This window comes from Taudactylus pleione, unplaced genomic scaffold (assembly GCF_031769625.1).
Source record: "Taudactylus pleione unplaced genomic scaffold, aTauple2 ptg000037l, whole genome shotgun sequence".
NCBI classification, from domain to species: domain Eukaryota; kingdom Metazoa; phylum Chordata; class Amphibia; order Anura; family Myobatrachidae; genus Taudactylus; species Taudactylus pleione.
The window spans coordinates 13455026-13475064 of record NW_028284439.1 but is presented as its reverse complement, the minus strand read 5'-3'; the positions used below and the strand labels follow the sequence as shown (position 1 = coordinate 13475064).

The window sequence follows — 20039 nt, the reverse complement described above, 5'->3', positions numbered from 1 at the left end:
TATATATATATATATATATATATATATAGCATTATACTCTCCACCTCATTACTAAATGAAACTATAACGGTGTCTGATAAAGTTTTAATCACTGTCAATAAGTTTTCAGTAACAAAGTTTCTTTTAGAAAATTAATTAGCATTCACTTGTAGTCATAGTAGTGGACTGAGGGCCTGATGCTGAGCGCTCGCAAGCGGGTCGATGTTGCCCAAGTGCGCATGCGCACGAGGGAGCCGGCTCCGTCGTGCACATGCGTGAGACCCGAATAACGACGGCCAAGCTGTCGTTATGGGTCTCGCACCAAAGGGGGCGTGCTGTCGATGGTGATTGACAGCACGCCCCCTTTGGTGGGCGTGCCGGGGGCGTGGCTGCCAAGACGGAGGATTCCCATGGAAACGCCTACCGTCTGGGGCCGGCCCCACTGACATCACTAGTGATGTCAGTGGGAGTGCTTCTGGCTCTGATAGAGCCACAAGCACTCCAGGGTTTGCGGCAGCGAGACCCTACCGCAGGGTCTCGTTGCAAGCCCAATGGTCGCGATGGTCTTGACCACAGGTTCTCAAACTCGGTCCTCAGGATCCCACACGGTGCCTGTTTTCCAGGTCTCACAGAATTACAGGTGAAATAATTAGCTCCATCTGTGGATCTTTTAAAATGTGTCAGTGAGTAATGATTACACCTGTGCACCTGCCAGGAGACCTGCAAAACGTGACCTGTGTGGGGTCCTGAGGACCGGGTTTGAGAACCACTGGTCTTGACCATCGCGACCATCATTGTGGCCGCTCGCTATAGCTGTGGGTGGTCACCCACAGCTATGCGAGCTGCCAGGAGGCTGCTCCAAAAAGGAGAAGGGACGGCCCTGATTCAGAGCAAGCGCTCTGTCAGAGCGTCCGGCTCTGAATCAGGGCCTGAATCTCCTCTTGGACTTTATTACAGGTCACAGAACTCCAAAGTGACATTTTATTTATATTTACAGTATCTTTAACACAAGGGGAGATTTATCAAATCATTTATAAAAAGGATAAGTGGAGATGTTGCCCATACAAACCAGATTGTAATTATAATCCATCTAGTACAGTGGTAGGCAACCTGATACTCAAAAGGGATGCATTGGGCAGCCCTTTAAACTTCAAAAAAAGCCACCCATTACCCTTAATCTAAATAGCAAGTTTAAAAAGTAAAGAGACACCAAACTAATACCATCAAGCATTTCAAATATGTTTTACAAGCTAAATCAAATCATGACAAAACAGGAAGAAGCTGGGGGATACATGTGAAGGCTTGGAGGGCCACATGTGGCCCTGTGGCTACCTGCTCTAGTACATTCTAGAATGTAATTACCGTATATACTCGAGTATAAGTCGACCCGAATATAAGCCGAGGTACCTACTTTTACCCCAAAAAACTGGGAAAACTTACTGACTCGAGTATAAGCCTAGTATGGGAAATGGCAGCAGCTGGTAGTGCCCCCAGTAGTAATTCCCCCTGGTTGTGCCCCCTGTAGTAATCCCCCCCTTGTAGTTCCCCCAGTGGTAATCCCCCCTTTCAGTACCCCCAGTAGTAATCCCCCCTTTTAGTGCCCCCTGTAGTAATCCCCCCCTTGTAGTTCCCCCAGTGGTCATCCCCTCTTTTAGTGCCCCCTGTAGTAATCGCCCCCTGATAATGCCCCTTGGTAGTGCCCCCTGTAGTAATCGCCCCCTGGTAGTGCCCCCTGATAGTGCCCCCTGTAGTCATCGCCCCCTGTAGTCCCCCCCCCCCTAGTAGAGAGACGTGAAAAGAATAAAAAAATATGAGATATGGTAAGAACTTACCCTTGTTATATCTATTTCTACGAAGTCCATAGGGTTCCACAGGATACCTTGGGGTATAGGTGTGACGTCAGTCGCAGGGCACCAAAGAGTTAAGCTTTCAGCCTCCCAGGATGCACTAGGTCCCCCCCCTATACCCCGCCCCCGGGCCAAGACACCTCAGTTAGTTACCAAGCCATAGGCCGGAGGAGAAGGAAGAGAGAGAACAAAGATCTGGACACATACAAGAATCACATTCTCACCAGAGGGAGACGGAAAACCGGTGACCAGAGCAAAGCCCATCTGCAGCACAGGTGCGACAGGGCGGGAGTCCTGTGGAACCCTATGGACTTCGTAGAAATAGAGATAACAAGGGTAAGTTCTTACCATATCTCATATTTTCTACTTCAGGGTCCATAGGGTATCCACAGGATACCTTGGGGATGTCCCAAAGCAGTATCCTTTAAGGGTGGGGACGCTCCTGTGCAGAAAGGAGAATCCGCCGCCCGAAGGAAGCATCCTGAAAGGTGTCAAACCTGTAATACCTCACGAAGGTATGGACAGAGGACCACGTAGCAGCCTTGCAGATCTGGACTGCCGGGGCACCACGTCGAGCTGCCCACGAAGGACCCACAGACCTAGTGGAATGAGCCTTCAGAGAAGGTGGGACCGGTAGGCCTTCATGAAGATAAGCTTCAGAAATAGCCATACGGATCCAGGCTGCCAAAGTTTGCTTTGAAGCAGGCCAACCCTTTTTACGGAACACATAGAGGACAAACAAAGCGTCCGACTTCCTAAACGAAGAAGTGCGGTCAACATAAGTCCTTAAGGCCCGCACAACATCCAAAGAGGCCTCACCCACGGAAAGACCCGGTGAGTTAAAGGCCGGAACAACTATTTCCTCGTTAACATGAAACTGGGAAACAACTTTGGGAAGAAACTCGGGCCGAGTGCGGAGCACTGCCCTGTTCCCATGAAAAACCAAGAAAGGGGGTCTACAAGAAAGAGCCCCTAACTCAGAAACACGTCTGGCTGAAGCAACGGCCAGAAGGAAAACAGTCTTAGCTGTTAGCCATTTAATATCCACTGAGCCCAGTGGTTCAAACGGCGGTCCTTGGAGAGCCCTCAGGACCACAGCCAAATCCCAAGGCGCCACAGGTGGAACAAAGGGCGGCTGAATACGGAGAACACCTTGCATAAAGGTGCGCACATCCGGGATTGTAGCAATCCTACGGTGAAACCAGACAGATAGGGCCGAAACCTGTACCTTCAAAGAAGCAAGGCGAAGCCCATGATCTAGTCCCGCTTGCAGGAAGGCGAGAATCCGAGACAGACGAAACTCCCGCGGTGCATAACCTCTCGGTCGACACCACTGGAAGAACGTATGCCACACGCGATGGTATATCCTCGCGGAAGACAGTTTCCGAGCTTGTAACATGGTACGCACCACAGAGCTGGAAAACCCCCGGGACCTCAGCATGGCCGTCTCAACAGCCACGCCGCCAAAGACAGCCGAGTCAGGTCCGGGTGAAGACAAGGACCCTGAGACAGATGGTCCGGTCGTAGCGGCAACCGCAGAGGACTGTCCACGGACAGACCCTGAAGGTCTGAGAACCAGTGCCGTCTGGGCCACGCGGGAGCTATCAACAGGAGCGTCCCTCCTTCCTGTTTGAATTTCCGGATTACCCGTGGAAGAAGGGAGACCGGAGGGAACAGGTATGCGAACCTGAACGTCCACCGGACGGACAGAGCATCCACCAGAGACGCCCCTTCGTCTCTTGTGCGAGACCCGTACACCGGCAACTTGTTGTTGTGCCGGGACGCCATGAAGTCGATTTCTGGAAGACCCCACCTGTCCACCAGTAGTTGAAAAACGTCCGGGTGCAGGGACCATTCCCCTGGATGAACGTCCTGGCGACTTAGAAAGTCCGCCTCCCAATTTAGCACTCCCGGGATGAAGACCGCTGATATGGCCGGAAGATTGCGCTCCGCCCAAACCAGGATCCGAGAGACCTCTACGAGAACCGCCAGAGTGCGAGTTCCTCCTTGCCTGTTTATGTAGGCCACGGTGGTAGCATTGTCCGACTGGACCTGCACCGGGTGACCCTGGAGAAACCGCTGTGCCTGCAGGAGAGCATTGAAGACCGCACGGAGTTCCAAGATATTTATTGGAAGCTCCGCTTCTGTCGGCGTCCACCTGCCCTGGAACAAGTGTGGACCCGAAACTGCTCCCCAGACCCGAAGACTGGCGTCCGTTGTCAACAGGACCCCATTTGGAACCCAGAACGGACGTCCCTTGTTGAGGTGGGTCGTCTTTAACCACCACGCAAGGGACAGGCGAACCTCCGGGGTGAGCACAATCGTCTGGAACTTCAGAGACTGAGGCAGCCCGTTCCACTTGGACAGGATCAGGTGCTGCAGAGGTCTGGAGTGAAACTGGGCATATTCCACCATGTCGAACACCGACACCATGGAGCCTCATCGCCGAGTGTAAGGACACCCGGCGGCTGTGCAGACAACTGCGCACCCTTGACTGTAAAGCAGAGATCTTGTCCTCCGTCACGAAGATCCTTTGCTGTCCCGAGTCCAATAAGGCTCCAAGATGCAGAATCCTCCGAGACGGGATTAGAGTGGACTTCTGCCAGTTGATTAGCCAGCCGTGCCGTTGCAGCAGTGCAATGGTCAGGTCCAAGTGGTGTAACAGGAGCTCTGGAGATCCTGCCACCAATAACAGGTCGTCCAAGTACGGCAACATGCGGACTCCTTGCAGCCGCAGAGAAGCCGCCATGACCGCCATCACCTTGGTGAAAACACGTGGTGCTGTCGCCAGGCCAAAAGGTAACGCCCGAAACTGGAAGTGGTCGCTGCGGATTGCAAACCGAAGGAACTCTTGATGGCGCAAAATAGGGACATGCAGGTAAGCGTCCTGTATGTCCAATGACACCATGTAGTCCCCAGGTTCCAGCGCCAGAATGATGGACCGTAGGGTCTCCATCCGAAACTTCGGGACCCGCAAAGACTTGTTGAGTGCTTTGAGGTTGAGAATCGGACGATATGACCCATTGGGTTTCTGTACCAAAAATAGATTTGAATAGAAACCCTGGCCCCTCTGGGAGAATGGAACAGGCACTATAACTCCAGCCTGGAGCATAGTGTGCAATACCTTCCGCAGCTCCGTAGCCTTGTTCCGGTCTGATGGTAGACCCGTGGTGAAGAATCGAGCCGGGGGTCTGTGCCGGAAGGAGAGGGCGTACCCGTGGGAGACCACCTCCAGAACCAAAGTGTCTGTCGTAGTGAACGACCAACACCGGGAGAACTGCAGCAGGCAGCCTCCCACCCTGGGATCCCCCAAGGGGAGACCCGGACCGTCAGGCCGCAGGCTTGTCATCTGGCTTGGGGGCCGGACGTCTGGTACTCCATGCCTGTTTCCGGGGCTTGACCGATTTCTTAGGGCCAGCCTGTCGAGGAAACGACTGTGGTTTGGGCCTGCCCTGGGCCCTAGATGACCGAAAGGACGATGGTCCAGAACCAGAAGGAGCAGCGGCCGACGGGAGACAAGCAGATTTAGCTGCCGCCAGAGTGGCCACCATCTTATCCAGATCCGGACCGAAGAGAACTTCTCCGGTAAACGGCAACGCTTCCAGACCTTTCTTGGAATCTGCGTCCGCCTTCCAGGATCGCAGCCACAAGGTGCGACGAGCAGCTACCGCTGCTGAAGAAATTCTAGACACCAGAGTACTAATGTCTAGAGCCGCCTCGTTGATGTAGGTGGCCGAATCACGGAGATTGCCAATCAACTCCGCCTGTTCGGCCGGACAGTCGGATTCAAAAGAAGCCTCTAATGAATCCGCCCAGCGCTCCATCGCTCTGGCAACCCAGCAAATGGCCATAGCCGGCCGTGCTGCCCCCCCTGCAAGGGAATAAGCGGACTTCAGGCAGATTTCTACCTTGCGGTCCGTAGCATCCTTAAGGGAGGACATGGATGGCATCGGCAATGTGGCACTACGGACAAGACGGGTCACGTGAGGATCCACCTGTGGAGGGGATTCCCACTTAGCAAAATAATTATCCGCTAACGGATAAGCCACCGCCAGGCGTCTCTGCGGCTGGTATCTTTTGCCAGGTTGTTTCCACGCCTCCTCTAAATGGTCCACCAACTGACCCGAAAGAGGAAAGACTGTGGCATCGCCCTTCACATCTTTGAAAAAGGCATACTTAGATTTAGCCGCTGGGGGAACTTCGTCCTCAATCACCAAGGCTGTGCGGACCGCCCGAATAAGTCCAGGAATATATACTTTGGACTTAGCATCAGCGTCCTTAGTATGGAGAGGTTCCTGATCGTAAGGATCCAGAATCTCCCCATCATCAGACGTCCCTTCGTCATCCTCATAAGGAGCGGACAGAGACGCCACCGGCCTTTTATGAGGCCGCATCACAGACTCCCCTTGCAACACATCCGACAAGTGCTGTACAGAACTCGTCAGGGAGTTAACCCACGCTGGCTCCTGAGAACCCGGGAGCGGGGAAATAGGGAGACTGTGGGATACCACCAATTGTCGTGGGAACCCCTGCATGGGTGACGACACCACAGACTGCTGGGACAAACCCATCGGAGTAAACGCGGGCTGCGGAGCTAACTGGCCCACTAAAGCTGTTAACGCCTGAGCGAAACAAGCCCAGGGCGGCTCCTGTACCGGTGCTGTAACCGTAATAGGCCGCACCATGGACAAACACTGCCGGCAAAGGCCCTCCGCGCTACCCTCCCCCTCCGCTAACGGTACTTTGCACGTGGTACACTGTAGCCGGAGGGGAAAATCACTTTCAGACATGATGGCACCACGTATGTGACCTCTCTCACCAATTAAGTATTAAATAGGCGAGAGACCACCCTGCAGCACCGCACCGCAAGGGCTTTAGCAGAAAGAACAGGGACAGTAATAAAGCTGACAGTTTAGAGAAGAAAAGTTACAGGCAGCGCTAGCACAGTCACATACAATGCAGAGAAATAACAATTCCTGCACTAACAGCGCTGATCACTCAACTACACAGACACAGGGCCTGGTAGGACACAGCGCTGCATACACAGACCTGAGCCACAGCGGAGGAGAGGTATGCGGGGGGACCCAGACCACGATGCTTCCTTCCAGACTTCCAGCAGCGTTCACCATGCGTTGCAGAGAAGATGGCCGCCGAGGAGCAGAGAGAAGCTGGCCTGGGGGAGGAGCGCTGACACAGGACCAGTCAGCACAGTGCAGAGAGGGCTGTGTGCAGCGGGGGAGGCGCCGGCTGTGAGACAGGGAAGGCGCGCTCCCCTGGCATGCATTTAACCCCTGGGACGCCGCAGCGCTACCGCTCTGCTGCGGTCCGCTGTCCCAGGGGGTAGTGGAAGCGCAGGTTGGTCGCCTGGCTCCACGCTGCAGCCAGTCCCCAGGGAGCCCCCTGCCTGGGGACTTAGGACCATGTGATCAGCGGGGACCCACCGCGGGACCCCGCTGCTTACCTCTGTCCCCCTTGAATCCGGCCATGGTCCGGAGCATCTGGGGTCACCGCTAGCTGTGACCCCAGACGCCCACCAGCATCCCCGGATCAGTACCGGCGTTCTGGTACCGGCGGGGTGTAGGGAAGACAGCATGGACGTCAGGACTGACTGTCCATGCTGTTCATCCAGATGTGCAGCCACAGCTTCATGAAGAAAAAGCTTCAGGGGCTCTTCTATCCCCCACTCCAACAGGTGCACCCGACTCGGGACGGGCACCAAACTAAACTGAGGTGCCTTGGCCCGGGGGCGGGGTATAGGGGGGGGACCTAGTGCATCCTGGGAGGCTGAAAGCTTAACTCTTTGGTGCCCTGCGACTGACGTCACACCTATACCCCAAGGTATCCTGTGGAACCCTATGGACCCTGAAGTAGAAATAAACACTTACCTTAAACTCCCGCTCCTGGTCCCGCCGCTGTCCGCTCCTCCGGCCGCTTTGTCTCTCCCATCACCCACTGCGGGAGTCGGAGGATGGCTCCCGCAGTGGGAGCAGCAGCAGCAGCTGAGAGTCTGACAGACTCTCAGCGGCTGCTGATTACACCAAACACGCAGCTGCCGGCTCCGGCGGCTGTGTGTTTGGCAGTGTGTAGCGCTGACCGAACTCCGTCCGGTCAGCGCTACACTTGACTCGAGTATAAGCCGAGGGGGTACTTTTTCAGCACATTTTTTGTGCTGAAAAACTCGGCTTATACTCGAGTATATACGGTAGTTGCTAAGTAAATACCTGTTCCTTTTTAGGAGGTTTGATAATTCTCCCCCAAGCATATCACAAGAAACAGGAGAAAGGGATCTGTCTCAGGGCCGTATTCAATTAGCCACGAAAAGTGCAATTTGGAGAAAAGTTCTCTCGGATTTGCACTTTTCGCCCGTTTACAAAGTATCTCCATATTCAATTCCCAATTCCCCGGAATTTTCACCTAGGCGAAAACACCATAGGCAAAAACAGGCGAAGAAGTTTCTCCAGCAATAGGCAGGAGAAAAGAAACGCAAAATCCATATTTTGGGGTACAAAGGTTTAGACTTGGTTCAGAACCCTATGTGAAACCCCCCCTTCATTGACTAATAGGGCTAAAGAAATTAACTTAATTCACACAAAAAAAAAAGACTTTTGGGGCAAAAAAAAAAAAAAAAGGTGTTGGACAAAAATATGGGGCGGCTTGGTACTTTGGGGGGGCTATATGGTTGGAACAGGTGTTTTTTGGATTGCACGAGGCTGCAGCAGGTGTATGAGGTTTTTTTAAATCTTCATTTTAGAGACATAAAAATATACTAGTACCCATTTTCAGGTACCCCAAATTTAACCTCTATACTAATTTTTCAGGAAATACTTTGTTTTCTATAATTTTTCCACACATATGCAAATAACAGCCCATTGCAACAAAATAAGTTCACTAAATACCTTTTATTAGGGCTACTACTACTATTCTATATTGATTCCCAGGGTTACTGAAGCTTTTAATTGGGTAGGTAGAAAAAAAAAAAAGAGAAGGTCGTCATTTTCGCTAGTTTCGCTTTGGAGAACATTCGCCTATCCGCGTTTTCACATGTTTTACAGTTGAATAGGGCAAATGTGGGGATGCACATGGAGAAAACACTGCAGCAAAACTGACACGAGGCAAATTCAATCCATTTTTCGCCAGACGGCACTTATCGCGGCTAATTGAATTAGGCCCTCAGTGTGAAAACAGAGAGTGAAGCTATATTTTGATAAATACTAAATACTAATCCTGGTTTTTCCTGTCAAACAACTTTCAAATACATTAATTTGCTCATATGGGGTGATGAGAAGAGATGGAATACTAGACACCTGTCAATCACAGGTACAGGATGTGTATTCTTTTTGTTTGTTTGAACACTCACAAGTTCCCCAATTATCAAAATATAAGTAATGCAGAAAAGAAATGATACACAGGGTCTGCTAACCATTTTCAAACACCTGCTACGGCCCTTTGTAACTGCCTGACCAGGTTACATTCTCTAATACTAGGTTTAATAGATAGTCTCCTTGTGGAAACAGTCTGGTTTAGCAATAGGACAGGCGGACTTTAGACTAGACAGACTGTAATAACCCCGGGCGCCGGGTATTTAACCTGGGCCCGCCCACATATTCCCAGTGCCCACTGATACCAGCCACCGATCACCTAGACCCAGAGTAGCCACTAGCTGCGGAGTATAGTTACCAGTCAGGGCGCCCGTCCGTGGCAGGGACAGGGAGGAGCGGGCCACACGGCAGCGGCTACAGGAGGTGACACCGCCTCACTGCACACTACAGCAGGGCACACTCTCCTCCTGCAGAGGCCATCAACAGTATTCAAAAACTAGAGCCAAAACATAAGGACTCCTCTGATTGGACACAGGAAAGTTGGTTGTTAGCATACGTGTAATTGGCTGAGTTATAACATGAAGATTCTTAGGAGTCTTCTGATTGGTTGGAACGTCCCCTCTTGGTCTCAAGGGATAACGTCACTCAGATTATGATTGGTCGGTTACCGGTTTGAACGATTGGAGGATAATGTACACTACAGACTGAATGTGAGGTGTAAGTTAAGCCGCAGACTGTCTGGTGACGTAACTAGAAACCTGGCTAGAGATTGGCTGACACTGTTTACCTCTGTCTGTTGCATGATTTAATTGCTGGCAGTGTGTCATCGCATCACCCTGTGTGCACTGCACAGGCACACACATACTCTCCTCACAGCCTGGCAGCAGCCGCCGGCAGGTGGGAGTGCTGGGACGTTATTACTGGCAGGGTCAGATATTAAACAGAGGAATTAAATGTTACAAATTCAATTACATTGGAGCCGGACACAGTTATGGGGCTGGGTTTTATAATAACAGACAGGTGAGAAGCCGGAGCTCGCAGGTTTTCAAACAGCAAATAAATACGTCATTCTATTGTCAGTGTTGTGCTTACATACGCCTACACTGTGACAGCTGGCAAGTTTTACAATGAAATGACTCTTATTTCTCACCACTTGGGGGGTATATATCAGGCCTCTTTCAGGACTCGACTCTGATGCCATAAAATATTCAATTATTTTTGTGCTTCTTCATTTTCTACATAGCCTCACCGTACTCAGACCTACGGTTCCCTGAGCACAGTGATTTTCTGTTGTGTTTGCATCAGCAGTTTTTATTTAAGAACTAGGGGTCTAGTTACTAAGCAGTGTTAGGAGATGGAGTGAAAAGTGATAAGGTACCAGCCAATCAGCTCCTAACTGCCATCTCACAGGCTGTGTTTGAAAATGACAGTTGGGAGCTGATTGGCTGGCACATTATCACTTTTCACTCTGTCTCCTAACACTGCTTAGTAAATAGACCCCCTAATCTCTCAACTTGATACTGTCTCAGTGCTTGTGTTGAATATGACGGAATTGGATTGAAATGGCGACGGCTGTGCAGCCACTGGTTCAAATCCCGACAGCGCTAGCCTGCCGAGGAGGAAATCCCAACAGCTGAGGTAGGTAATCTAACCCCCTCCTAACTCTCCTTTAGGGGTGCCAAACCTCCCCCCTAGTGCCTAACCCTAACCTCCCCCCGTTAGTGCCTAAACCTAACCTCCTCCCCGCACCCTAAACCTAACCCTCCAAGGGGGGTCCCTAACATCCCCCCAGTGCCTAAACCTAACCCCACCTTCCCCTAGCCTAACCCTCCCAGGGGGTGCCTAACCCTAAGTCCCCCTGGGGGTATCTAAACCTAACTCTCCCATCCACGGCTACATATCTCCGGCGCTGGACGATCGGTTAGGGGTCCCGGCGTCGGGATTAACATAGGCGTCGGTATTTTGACGCCTATATTAAATCTCCTGCTGGAATTGTAGTGTCAGGATTGAGATACGTCCCCAATATGACAACCTCATTGGGCTGTAAAAAAAAGAAAGAGATAAGGACTCATAGGTGGCACTCTGGATACCACCTCCTGCTCCCAATTTGGGATTAATCCTCCAAGGACACCCATTCATTACACTGGAGAACAAAAAAATATATATTTTTTGTTGCCAAGGATTTAAGATCGGTTTGAGATTACTCGCAGGTCCTATTTTCGCATTAGTTCTTCGCTATAGCTGTTTTGGATCCAGTTTTCAAATTATTGAAAAATTATAAAATTCCAATATTTTCTCCATGTGAAGTACCTTACTAGTCTAGGCCTGCTTTACTTAACAGAATCGACTTAGTTTTGCTTTTTTAACAACTTCCCTCTTTCAACAATAACAAGAATTTGTTTTATTTGTGATAACGTAGCTGGTAGTCATGTTTGAGACACATAACATTCAAATCACACTAACGCTGGGAGGAGGCGTGGCAGTGCACTGCTGAGCCTGCTGGGACATCCTCACACCACAGTCACGCCTCCTCCCAGCATACAGGGAGGAGCAACGGAGAGGACCGAGTGACGTCGTTAGCACACCTCCTGTTCCTTTGTTCGGCCCTCTCTGTCCCGCCACAACTAATTTCCCACCGTTTGGGCTTGTTTTGTTCAGTACGTCCTCGGCTTTTGTTGGGAGTTAGCACTGAATGTATGAAACAACGTTTTTGCCGTAAAAATTAGTTCTTCTCGGAGATGGTGTACTAACAACCTTGATGGTTTTTGTTATATTTGTGGCAAATATAGTGTTTCAAAAGAAAGAAAAAAATATAACTGTATTCATAAAACAATACAATGAAACAAGAAGAAGGGGAGAGGGTAGATTCCTACCCGACTCTCGGCGCTGATGAGATTGATAAAAAACTGTCAGTTGGGATCAGCTGCAACTGCTTGGAGTTTGGTGTGAACTCCCACTACAAATACTGATAGAACAACACAGGCAATGCGCTGTGATCACATCTGAATAGGTGGAATATATTTTCATGCAATGTAACACACACTATATATAGATAAAAATAATTTTTTGCTTCTAAAAATGGGATACATACAATACACACAATACATATAACATGTAGATGGATTGAACCTATGAAAAACGAAATGAATAAAAGTAGTATCAACATAGATGCTTATGTCAGAAAATAAATCTTCTATAGAGCAAAAAAAGTGATACAATTGGATGTGACAAATCAGTTCAATTGTATCATTTCCATGGAATGAATTGATACTGTATTAGTTATTTTGCACACTGTTTAGAAATACTGCATTCTCACACCTGAAATGAGTAACTGTATTGGTTATCTTGGGCTTGAAGATGTCGTGCTGGCGTCCCAGCATGTGATTATTATGTTTATGATAACCAGTTGGAGTTGCAAACTTCTATTATGGAATACAAATGTTCCCGTGGGAGGGTATGTCCGCCAACACAATAGAGATGAAACGGCAGACAGATGGTTACCTTTCTCTCCGTGTGAGTGAAAAGGAGAGAATGTGTCTTACTGCTAGCAAGATGGGTGCAGCAGCGCTCTCCCAGATCAATGCAGTCACTGTGGGGAGCTGAATATTGGCGTGCCGTGGGATCGGTAACTCCGCTGTCTGTAGCTGTTCAGTCAGCTCCGGAATCCCGCTGGCAGGATGTGTACAGCAGCGCTCTCCCTAATGGATGTGGTCGCTGTGGGGAGCTGGATGGTGATGCTCCGTAAGACCAGTGTCTCCGCTGCCTGTGGCTATGCGGTCAGCTCGGAAATTCTCCAAAGGTGCAGGTGTGTGGAACGCAGTAGAAGGACTGGGCGGCAATGACGTCAACGCGTTTCGTCTCTTTGATCTAGAGACTTTTTCAAGACTTGAAAGTCTCTAGATCAAAGAGACGAAACGCGTTGACGTCATTGCCGCCCAGTCCTTCTACTGCGTTCCACACACCTGCACCTTTGGAGAATTTCCGAGCTGACCGCATAGCCACAGGCAGCGGAGACACTGGTCTTACGGAGCATCACCATCCAGCTCCCCACAGCGACCACATCCATTCGGGAGAGCGCTGCTGCTGTCTACAACATGATAAAGTAGGTGCCAACATGAGTATCAAAGTACATTTTTTGCACAGTCATTTAGATCACTTCCCGTCCAATCTAGGAGATTTAAGCGAAGAACAGGGTGAACGGTTCCACCAGGATATTCAGGTAATGGGAGAAAGATATCAAGGAAGGTGGGATCGTCACATGATGGTCAATTACTGTTGAAGTCTGCAGAGGGACTGCCCGCAAAAAGAATACAAAAGAAAATCCTACAAAAAAGCGGTTCTCATAGTTTCCTAACATTTATGTAAGTAATTATCCTGTGTCATTTTATGAATCAAATTTAATCACAAAAAAAATATCTTTTTAACTATTTTTAACATTGTTTAATTTTTCAGAAATATTAAAGACATATTCATATATCAAATAGTAGAGCCAATTGAAAAATGAGCATGGCATATTCATGATCAGGAGCACAAAATTAATCGAAATTAACTCTTAAATCCCTGGCAACAGATTGACTGTTCCCCAGTGTTATCAGTTCAGGTAGTGAACAATGGCCCTAGCACTACCACTGACTGAACCATCAGGTGGGTGCAGCAGCACTGCAACATGGGAAGCAGACAGGTAATACCCCTTTTACACCAGAGCTAAAACCCGGGTTATTGCAGGGTTAACCTGGGTAGCTCCTTGGTGTAAGAGGGGACAGGGTTGGACTCCTGGATCGAGTGACCCGGCAATCCAACCCAGGTAACTTGCAGGGTTTAACACGGGAATGACCTGTGAAATCCTGCAGTGTTAACAGCTTGATCCGGGTCACGATAACCTGGAGCGCGCCGCATGGCGGCCAATTGGCCGGCTTCAGTGGCGCTTGGAGATGATGTCATCTCCAAGCATCCACTTCCATGCTGGAAGAGCCAGGTCACTGCAGACCTGGCTCCGGTGTAAATGGCGCTGACTCAGGAATGTCCTGGGTCGGCGCCGGCTAAATTCCGGGTCTGATCCAGTTTGGAACCCTGTTCCAACCTCCAGACCCGGAATTTAGGCATAAAAGCGGTGAAAGTGACTCCTTGGTACTGATGAATGGGAGGAGTAATTATTAAATTGCCACGCCTGTGAAATTATCTAGTGATCTGACACAACAGACTGTGCAAAATCCCTGGCACAGTCAACTTCTGATCATGTTTTGCATCCCCTAATAGCAGGTGAAGAAAACCATTCATTACCTTTCGCAAAGCTTTCAGTGAATACTTAAGGAAATGTAATAGCCTGCCACTTGCAGGCAGTGAGTCTTCCCAATATTTTAAAGTGGCAATCATTTAAAAGGCAAAGACAAGCTGGTTTTGCCTTTTAAATAATTGCCACTTTAAAACGTTGGGCAGACTCACTAATTCCTGCAAGTCACAGGCTATTACATTTCCCCCCTTGCCTCTGGGTGTGCTTGGCCAGGCATTACATGCCCTTAGTGAAAGGTTGTGGATATATCCCCTTCAGTAGATGTACCCTGACGCCATCAGTTACTACAAAATGTCATCAGTTGCGCATAGATGTAGAGTGAGAATAGAAATCTGTGTCGAGCGAATGGGGCACTACAAAGCGGCAGCCATTTGCCCTGGGGGATCTATGTCAGAAGGGGGAGATGGGCTCAGCGGCATCACTTACGTGACACCTGGTGCGGCCGGTGGGAATTCGTGTGCGCGCCTTATGTGTGCCCCTTTTGGGGGCGTGGACCACGTGTCGCCCCCTTCTCGGCACACAGTGGGCTTACTGATGGGGTGACACCAAAATAGGAGAGCAGCTCTGCTATTTTGGTGTCACCCTCTCGGATGGTGTCACCCAGTGCGGCCCGCACCCCTCTAGTAATGCCAGTGGGTGGGCTCTCCCCGTTAGCTCCTCCACTGGCCCCTGGTGCGCTCCCTCTCGGAGGCTTCCCGCCAATGGATTATTCCTTCTCTCCCTCCCTCAGATGCTGAGCGGCCATTTTCTGTGCGTCACCCAGCTGCAGCTAAATCTCTGGAGATCTGGGCTCCTGTCTCCCTGTATACCTCACTCCCATGTCAGGTTATACAGTTTAGCTCCTTCCAGCCGACTGGGGCTTGGACTGTTGAGCACTCACTGCCCATTATACTTATATTGCTTAGAATATACTGTGTGCTTGTTCTTATAGAAAAGTATTTTCTTTTCTATCCTTTTGTCTGTAATTTTTTCTGTCCTGTTTCACACTGTACAGTCTCTCTGTGTACTGGCAATTAACCCTTGTATTAACAGGGTGAGGAGTTCAATGTACCCCCCTTATTACTCCCCACTTGTTATTACTGTGTGCTCCTTACTTTCATTGCACCTTCCCTTTGTTGCACACATCTGTTGCTACAGCTTTGTGTGTGGGGATTGCCTTAGATTGCACTATCTCTTCCAGAGGCAAAGCACCTAAGGAGGTTCCTGTGTTACGCACATGTAGATCTTGTTCTGTTAGTTTCTCCCAGCAGGATCCAGTCAAGTCTCTGTATTTGGTGCTGCACAGATGCGTAACAAGACGCCCCATCCACAGCCTCCATCCAGGAGCCAGTTTGGGCTGCCTAGCTGTCACAGGTAATGACGCAGCCAGTTGACCTTTTGACAACACTCCCTCCGATGGTGCCCCACCTTGCCATGGTTCTGCAGTCTAATCTGCAGCCACCTCCTTTGGAATCACCATGGATGAGTTCCTTCTCCCAGTCGGTTCTGTGTAGGCACCCTCCCTCATCCCCGAACATGGCCAATCTGTCATTATCGGCAGATGACCAGCATGTTCTAGCAATGATAGATGTCAAGAACGACCAGCGGTAGCGTGCATCACTGGCCGTTTTTGACATTAAGCTGCCCGATTTGTGCCCGATTAACAAGTGATTGAATGGTAACGATGTCGTTATCGTTCAATCGCTCTGTTTAATCAGGTAGTGGATACCCGCCTTTAATCTACAACTTTATACTAATTTCTTTACAACAAAATTAGTAATCTAATGTCCCTGGTACACTATGAGCGACTTTTTATGCAGCTAAAATGCAAATAAAATGTAAACTTTAAGAAAAAAGTACAAATCACCACCCAGCAGAGCCACGGCAAGCATCTCACACCAAATGGTGCAAAAGCTCTAAGTAAATGAGGACATATCTGTACTGTATGCAGTCACTGGGATGGTCACCGTACTCTATGGCGGTCACTGGTATGTTCTTTGTTTTTGCATTGTGTTTTGGTATATTTTAAGTAAATATGCCTTTTATAATGGAATTCTTCTTATTGACTTATATTTGCAACTCTCTCGCTCATGATGAAACTATGCTTCTAATTTAGTAGAGCCATGTGAGGTGTGGTAACACCCCCTTCGGGGAAAAAGAACCCTCCAACAAGCCTGGGCCTGGGTAATTAGTACCCGCCCCCCCTGCACAGAAGCTCCGGACACCCCAAGTTTATATCCAGCTCTGCTCCCAGTGATCCCTGCTTCAGCCAGCAAGGATTCAGACTGTGTAGGAGCTGATGACCGGACGACTGGAGTTGCCAGCTGAAGAGGTGTGTGTGTTTTGGAACTCACTGTGGGGTTGTGGCTGCAACCTGAACAGATGTCTGCCCTTATTGGTCCACAAAAACTGTATTAATCTTTTAAGTGCCCAATGACTAGTTGGAGGAAGCCCTGTTTCTCTTCGGAAATTTTTGTTATACCATCAAGTGTAGAACTCTGATCTTACTGTCACATATATATATATATATATATATATATATATACGATGCACATGTATAACCTGCATTGCAAAGGCACACAAAAGCTATGTATGGTATCTAAATTGCCCACTACCCAGCAAATGCCCGACACACTGATTGTGACCTGTCATCTACCTTTGCAGGAAAGCTCCCCACCGCCAACATTGTTATCACATTGATTTGTGCTCTTGAATTGTTGACAAGTCACATTACCAGTGTGAAGGCATTTAACCCACAAAATTACAGATTTGTGCATCAGCCTAGATTGCAGGTTTGTGCATTCATAAATAGGGCTAGATTGCAGAAGTACTGCATGCATTCATACATATACTCAGATTGCATCATTATTATTTTATTGTGTTTGAGGAAGAGCTGATTTTGTTCTGTACCAGCTGCTGGCTGTGTATGTGGCATGGATGTGGTGTTCATGGTTCTCTAGTACCACTGATCATATATGATGTAAATGGCACTATGTGAATGGTATTCCTGGGTCACGCAGCTGCCCCTGTATCTTGATGGGTCATATTTTGTGATCTACATGGTGCTTCATGTTGTGAAATGTGATTCTGCAGACTGTAACCCTTTCTAACGTTCCCTACTGGATCCCAGAACCTAGCAGCACCCATTGTCTGTCAGGATTACTAGCTACCACCATTTCTAGTGCTAGTCATGTACAGCCACATTTATGTTTTTGCTGTGTGGGGAATAGCATGGTAACTGCTGACCTAGCACTTTACTAACATAAAAAATTTTAAATTTTTGTCTTTAATGGGAATGTAGCCAAAGTGTAATACCCCTTTTCCACCAAAATTCCGGGTCTGACCCGGAGTTGGAACAGAGTTCCTATCCGGATCAGACCCGGAATTTAGCCGGCGCCGAGTCGGGATATTCCCGAGTCGGCGCCTCTCACACCGGAGTCGGGTGTGCATAGACCCGGCTTTCCCGGCGTGAAAGTGGACGCTTGGAGATGACATCATCTCCAAGCGCCACTGAAGCCGGACCAGTCGGCCGGCTTGCAGTGCACTCCAGGTCATCGTGACCCGGAGTGCGCTGTTCTCACAGCAGGGTTTCACGGGCTATGCCCGTGTTAAACCCTGCTATTTACCTGGGTTGGATTGCCGGGTCACTCGACACAGCGATACAACCCTCTCCCCTTTTACACCAGGGAGCTGCCCGGGTTAACCCTGCAATAACCCGGGTTTTAGCTTCAGTGTAAAAGGGGTATTAGTGGCAGGCAGTGATCACATTGAAAAGGAATTTGTATTGGTGAAGGAGTCCTAAAACCCATCAATGAATGTTGTACATGTGTTATATGGAGCTGTTCAGCTAATTCAGCTGTTCTCAAAACAGTCCTCAGTCCTAGAATAGCAGGATTAAAGGCTATCCATGATTGGATACAGGTAAGGTCATCCTTTACTCAGGCTTCCTGATTAAAACAAGTGAGTGGGTGGTCTCCTGCAATGTAAGAGTTTTATGAGGACTGGTTGGAAAATTGTTGATATTATCTATAATACCTTCCTGCTGTTTCTCTAATCGGGCCCGATAGGGTCACCTAATATTCTGAAAATTCAGATGGCGCTGATTACCGATACCCTGCTCCTTCCTGTGGGAAGGAAGTCCGGGGTTGCAAAGAGGGATCTGAGCGGGACCTGCAGCCATGCGTATGTGTGACCCAGCTCAGGCATGTGCAGAAGATCGGCTCCGAAGAGATAAGTAACACTGCTACTTTGGGAGCAGTGTTAGAGATCCCGTTACAGCTGCTTTTCGGAGTAGCTGTCCCCACACCAGAGCATTATTGAACTGCACCGGAGCAATACTGAATTGCTTCAGTACTTAAGTATCCACCTGATGGTGAGTTGGATACTTAATGATAAATAGGCCCCTAAGTCAGGTGTATTTGTAGTGAAGATGGATCAGAAATGTAACACTCATGCAATCACTAATAAGTTGTGTAGAGAAAGAAGCACATTATGACTTTATTTTGCATAATAGACAGGTACTGCAGCTAATACATGTGGCCATCAGCTGAAATAATTCCCCACCCCTGGGCTAAGGCTAATGGTGGCCACTTTTAGTTCTCAATATGCCCATGTCTCTAACAGTCAGTGCCACCTCAGCACGCATCATGTGCACAACGTTGAAGGGATCTGGATGCAGCAGCTGTCTGCTGATGCTGGAGAAAGCAGAAAGGTCATCCCGGCACCTTTTTAGAAAGAAGAGGCACAGGTGCATAGCGAGTGGTGATCCGCCTCTATACAGGAGGAAGCATATGGAAATCTCATGCAGCGGGCCTAGTCTGGATTATGTGGGCAAAGTTTGATCATGAATACAGGCCCCTGACTGGCACACTGTCTATAGGTGCACTGAATAAAGTGCTGGAAGCAGTGTGAATACAGCCATTGATTAGGGCAGGTCTTAGGGTGGCTGTAGTACTTTTGGCAGCCTGTAGGTGGTGTAGGCACATAGAATGCTGCGTACTCCCAGGAACATATAGTAGACACAGGTGCAGGTAGGATGCCAGCTGATATAGGTGCAAATGCAGGACAGTCGTATTGGTGGAATATGGACTGAAGCAGATGCAGAGAATACTGACAAAGTAGGCAGCTGGAGACTGATACAATGCAGCACACACACTGAGTACAGGATACTTTATTATTATCATCATCATCATTTATTTATATGGCGCCATAAGTGTTCCGCAGCGCCTTACAAAGTACATAGACAAATAAGTAACCATTGACATACAATACAATACAGGATATGGATACACATTGCTATATTAGCGACCTTTACGCCCGTATAAGCAGCCAAGTGTTAGTTGCCCTAGTGGGGAGTAAGAGATAAATTAAATTACAGTAGGGAGAAGCACAAGAGGGTAGAGGGCCCTGCTCGAAAGAGCTTACATTCTTTAAGGGAAATACTTGATACAAAGTCAATAACATAGTCCACTTGTAAATGCTGGATGCTGGTGGTAGTCAGCTGCAGAATGCATCTAAATGCAGAGTTGTGTAAAGACCACTAGTAGAGAGCACTTGAAAACAGCAGATAATGGGCACAGAATACACTGGTAATTGCAGGTGACAGAAGCTGGGAGCCACTGCAGC

The 20039-nt window shown here is 48.9% G+C and overlaps 1 protein-coding gene across 2 annotated transcripts in view; it reads right to left on the bottom strand.

Moving 5' to 3' along the window:
• Positions 1–9697, bottom strand: part of ECT2 (epithelial cell transforming 2) — a 137369-nt gene extending 127672 nt beyond the window's left edge. Inside the window, exon 1 of one of the 2 annotated variants that reach the window (XM_088452408.1) lies at positions 9504–9697. The gene's annotated coding sequence lies outside the window, so the exon portion shown is untranslated. The remainder of the gene's footprint in view (positions 1–9503) is intronic. The other variant, XM_088452410.1, reaches the window with a different exon arrangement.
• Positions 9698–20039: the final 10342 nt, after the last annotated feature.